The sequence below is a fragment of the Vicia villosa genome, linkage group LG3 (genome assembly GCF_029867415.1).
Source record: "Vicia villosa cultivar HV-30 ecotype Madison, WI linkage group LG3, Vvil1.0, whole genome shotgun sequence".
NCBI lineage: Eukaryota > Viridiplantae > Streptophyta > Magnoliopsida > Fabales > Fabaceae > Vicia > Vicia villosa.
Genome location: NC_081182.1, coordinates 42,250,260 through 42,256,259, shown reverse-complemented (window position 1 = coordinate 42,256,259; position 6,000 = coordinate 42,250,260).

Genomic DNA, 6,000 nt, shown 5'->3' with positions numbered 1-6,000 from the left:
TCCTTGAAACCGAGCAAAAAAGAGATAATTAAGGGCGTTTTGAACATTTCACTACTCACACTATATAAGTCATTTTCACTCTTTTTCTCTCATAATTTCAATTCACCCAAATTCAGAAAACACTTTCTCTTAATTCTCTCTCAATTCTCTAGCATCAAAACTACAAAAACTCACAAAAGCTTAATCAAACTTCATCAATTCAAGATCAAATCTCAAGAACAAATGAAGATCGAAGCAAGAATGAAGATCCTTCTTCCTCATTGATCATCAAATTCATGAATCTCTCTCATCTCTCAAAGCTTGCGCTTCACTCTCTCTTTACTCCTTGGATTTTCGTTCGTTTTCGCGTCGAGTTCGCGTTCGTGTTCATCTGATCTCGGTTTCTTCATTCGATCCGGTAAATTCACTATAAATCTTGCTAGATCTTTGATTTTGTTGCTTATTTCAACATTAATCATGATGATCTTTGATTGTGGATGATGGGTTTATGATAATTGATGATGATATTTGTGTGTTGATTGATAATTCACGTTGATTTTGTTCATTTAATTGAGTATGAGATTTGTTAGTAGATTGTTGTTGATGATACTTGCATATTGCTTAAGATCCAAGAAATTGCATGCTAAGTGTTTGATAATTTGAGTGTGTGAAGCATTTATGCTTAATTCTTAGTTTTAGCATGTGATAATGAGTGGTTGATTGATGATACATGACGTTTGTGCTTAATTGGATAAACTTGAGTTTCGACGAGGAATTAATCTTGATGTTGTGTTCATGGTGCCTAAGATCTAGTTCTTGCATGGTAATTGTTTGACGAAATGCTTAATTGTGATTTTGGATAATCAATCGATGTGTCAAATAATGTGGTTTAGTTGGATGCTTGGTGTTGCTAATCGTTGATGCTTGGTCTTGCTTTTGATGCTCATATATGCCAATTCGTGCCCTCGTTGCGATACTGACGCGTCGATTGTTTGTACATCATTTAACGTTGATTTTCTATGCATGAATTGGATCTTATATGTTGAATAATGTGATTGCTTTTGGCTCTTAAAATTGCATGTTTCATCGTTGCTCGTATGATTGTCGTTGGTGATGGATCGCATTGTGTTCGTTTTCTCGAAAAGCTGTTTTTTGTTGTTTTTGCCTGTGTAGGTCGACCTAGGCTGAAGGTAGGTCGACCTAAAACCTTCATGTTTGCTTATGGACCATTTAGGTCGACCCGGGCTGAGTTTAGGTCGACCTAAAACCTTCATGTTTGCTTCTGGACCATTTAGGTCGACCCAGATTGAGTTTAGGTCGACCCAAAACCTTCATGTTTCTTCTGGACCATTTAGGTCGACCTAGGTTGAGGGTAGGTCGACCTAGAGCTGTTCTCTTTCGTTTCTGGACCATTTAGGTTGAGGGTAGGTCGACCTAGAGCTGTGTTTTTGTTTGTTTTACTTTCTAACTTCAATCTTTCATATCTTTTGACTCGTAACTCCAGTTTGTGCGTTCTTTATACTGTTGGAAAGCTTGTGAAACGTGCTATCTCATGAGATGATTGGTATTGATTGATTTTAGTTTATTCGTGTTTGTTTTCCCTTTCGTATTTGTGTTAGTCGTTCATTTTCTCTTAGCTTATAATGCAATAACGCAATTCCGATTGCGATGTTTGTTATCTCTAACTTGTGTGCTAGTGTGCAAGGCATTTGAAAAGTTACCGAGCGACGCTTACATCATTTTTGTTCTGCTTTATTTGCGGGACATGATCTCATTCTCTCATCTCGTGTTCTCATCTTAGAGACACATCTCTTTTACTTTATACATGTTTGCTTGGATTGCTTGTTCCTTTTACAAGTGTATTGTGATTCTGCTCGATGCACACATCGACGCGTGATTTATTTTCACGTCGTCTATCCTTGTTACTTATGTGGTTAATCAGTTTGCTGACTATTTGCTATTGCCTTTGCTAGCTCGCTTGCGGGATCTGGTTTTCTTTCTTATTTTGCTGCAGTTTACGGATCATCATCTGTTTGGTATTGATCTCGTTTAATTTTATCTTTTTCTCGTACTTTATTACTTTCCACATCATCCTATAACATGAGAGGTAGGACCTAGACATTCATCTGGCCAAGCCCTCGAAAGAGGCTCTATTTTTGTTGGTGTGTTTATATTTGTGCTTTGCGGCAGGGAGTCACGGTGTAATAAGACCTTTAAAGGCACTTCGTTAAGTCCTCATGGAAGGCATGCAGAAAGGGTTAGCAATCAACCCCCGCCTAGTCTCATCGAGTCCGTTCAGTAAGTGCACGCTACGCGTTGCTTGCTTCTGAACTAGCACAAGATCCTGTTATCGAGTATGTCAGGTAAAGGGTTCATGCAGTCGAACCCCCACATTTCCTATAGCTCATATTAACCGACGTTGATGCTCGGTGTACGCATGCACCGTTTTCCTTTTAGATATGTGAAGGCTTGGTTGTTGAGAGAGATTCGCTCCTTTTGTCTATGGCCCGATCGCTTTGCGCGAGGTCTAATGCTTGGTTGACTCGGGTGATCCGCTCCCATTGGCTATGGCGGGACCGCTTTTCCACTACTCGGCCTGCGCCTGTGGTTTTGTTTGCTTTACGAGCGGAGCTCATTTGTGTGATATTCTTATGTGTTGTTTTTGTTTCCCCCCATAGGTTGCTAGCTTAGTTTAGACTGGTACCCTTTGTATGACAACATAGGTAGCAAGCTTTCCCCCCTTATCTTAGGTTTTCCTCGTGCATTCTTTAAAACACAAACCACACTATTTGATTTTCTTTTCTTGAGAGCTTGTTATTTCCGCTCCAATCCCAAGCGTAAGACTCCAAAGGTTGAGCAGTGGAGTGCGAATGTAACTCGTTCACCTAAAAAATACAAAACAAACAGAAATTAGCTAACCGAGCTACGGTACCTCTGATTCCTCAAAAAGGATATGTAGGCAACAGGGTAGGGCCCGTGCGAGTATAACTCTTTCTTTTCCCTACATTTTGCATGCATTTTAGTTCAGATTAGGCGTAGATTTGTTACACACCCATAGTTTTAGACACAAGCGTGGATACCATCGAGTACGATGGGCGCGAGGGGTGCTAATACTTTCCCCTCGCGTAGCCGACTCCCTTACCCTTTTTCTCTGGTCGTGAGACCGTTGTTTTGTTTTGTGGTTTGCTGGCATTCCCTTCCTTTTTAGGATAAATATGTTAGTGGCGACTCTATTAATTTTCGCGGTAACGACAATTACGACCTTCCTATTCCAAAGCTCCATAAGTGTTTGGATTCTATTATTGTAAATGAATACATGTCGATCAGGTAAGTTGGTTTGGCATCAACCATAACCGTAAAACTCCATGATAATTTAATTATCAAATGCATTTTCATCTCCCATCTTCTGCAAAACTCATTAAAGTGCTTTAAAACAACTCTCAAACACCCATCATTCATCGACCTCAAATCCTATAGATTGTTATTATCGTGAAAGTCTTCACTAGATGATGATGAACAAACTACTACGTTGGAACCTTCTAAAATATATAAGTCACATAGTTTAAACCCTTTAGCTATGGCCACTTCACCATTTAAATTCTTAAACATTCCCGTGTTAACCTTTGGTGCAATAGCCTAGATTATAAAATGATTATGGCTAACAAATTTCTCATGAACTTTAGAACATACCTCATGTCATGAAGAAGAAACTCATGATCATTAAGCATTTTAAGTATAGTCATATCAATACCATAAAACTCATGAGTATTATTGTAACTAAGGTGAACTACTCCACCTTACTCTAGCTTTAAAGTCTCAAAGTATTCTTTTCTTAGACACATGTGATAAGAGAAATCCAAGTCCATGACCTAACCTTCTTTATTCTCATAACTATCCTCATCTCAGGTAGCAAAAATATGAACACAGTCTTTACGGTTCTCCCTCTCGTGACAATCCCTTTTTAAGTGACTAAGTTTCTGACAAATAAAGCAGTTTAACCTTGACTTATCAAACCTATTTAAATTGGACATCTCTCTATACTCACTTCATCCTCTTGAGACTCTCGAGAATTCACCATTATTATTAATCTTCAAATCTTCCACCCTTGAATATTCTTTGATTCTCACAATTGTCTAAACCTCATCCAAAGTAATAGTATCTTCCATACCATAAATAAGAATATCCTTAGAGTGCTCAAACGATCTGGATAATGAGCTCAACAAGAGCAGAGTCTTGTCCCCATCATCAATTTTTACCTTAATATTTTCTATACTATCAATGATCTTGTGAAAATATGTAAACTACTTCACTATATCTTTCAGAACTAGTAGATTTGTTATTTCAAACACAACATATGAGCCTGAGGTTTGGTTATATACAATTATTCAAGTCTTTCCCACATTGAAGCAATGATCTTCTTCATGACGACTTTCTCATTATAACTTTATCTCTGACCTATATAAGATAATGACATTTGTGCCTTTATCTACCATCTTAGTCTTTTATGCTTGTGTTACATGTGTAGATATCGATGCACTACCTTTCAATGCTTCAATACATTTCTCTTGAGTTAAAATTATTTGCATATTCACTTCCCACAACCCAAAACCGCTGTGTCTGTAAAACCTTATTATTTTCCATTTAAAACCCATGACGATCACTTGTAAACAAAATCCTTTTGTTTCTCGGTGGGTGTCATTTATTATAAAATTAAAAGTTCAACACACCAAGAAATTTGACGTGACAAAGAATAATGTGAACAAAAATAAATGGATTTCAATAAACTTTTTGTGCAATAAAATAATAACTTAACTTGGCGGAAGAAGATAAAAGACAAGAAACACAATAACTTGCTTACCTTGTTTGATCAAACGATTTACCACGGGGAAGAAAGATCAACTATTTGATTCACTATACTTCCAAAAATTGTTATAAAATATTACAAATGAGTTACAAGAAAAATAGTCACTAAATCCCAAAAACAATCCTTATTTTTTATCCAAGTGTTTCTAAAACTCTCTATATATGAATTTCACAAGCGCATGATATTTAAAAATATTTCTCAATCCCTTTAGATACCTCTAAGAATTTTCTAAAGTCCAAGAACACACGCCTAGGTATTTATCTTTGTATCTCTAACATTACCACTAAGATTATTAAGCCTTGATCATTGTCTTCAACTGTAAAGTTCTGATGATTGTAAAGACAAAAATAATAGAGATACATATTAATAACTATTGAAACTCAACAAATCCATTACAAGCCGGAAACTCAACCTATTAATGAATGAATCCACGAACCAAAACAACGAAGGTCAACACATGAAAATCGAGAAACCATACTCAAGCTTTGATAGACCGAACCTCTTACTAGACCCAGACCTATAATTCTACCGCTGTCAGCGACCTCGTCACCACGCCACAGCTAACCCCTGTCGCGCTGATTCCACTGCTAGCCTCACTTCGCACTTGCTCCATCACCAACCTCACTCTTCGCCGTTGCGTCAACTCCATTGTAGCCTCGCTCTGCAATGTCACGCTAGTTCTGCTGTCAGCCTTTTCTGTAGTTATATCGTCTTCATTGACTTTTAAGTTGATTTCTAATTTCTATAATCTCAAAATATTTTTCCTCTCTCACTTAAAATATTAAGGCACTTCCAACACGTAAATATTTATCATGTGTTGTTTTATCTCAAATTTACTATTTTGCAAATAAAAAAATTTAGAACAACTCAGGGTCTGTTTGGTAAAAATAGCAGTTGACTGATAAGTTAGCTGATAGCTTATAGCTGATGACTGATGACTTATAGCTTATAGCGGATGGTTGAGACTGATAGCTTATAAGCTAATTGAAATGTTTGGTAAAATTAGCGGTTCAACTAACTTGTAAATGTAAAATGACATAAAAGATATTTAATATATAATTATTTTATTTTAAATTAAATTAAATTATAAGGGTTAAAAATGAATTTTAATTAAAATAATAAGGATAAAAAAGGAAGAAAAAATAATAAGCCATAAG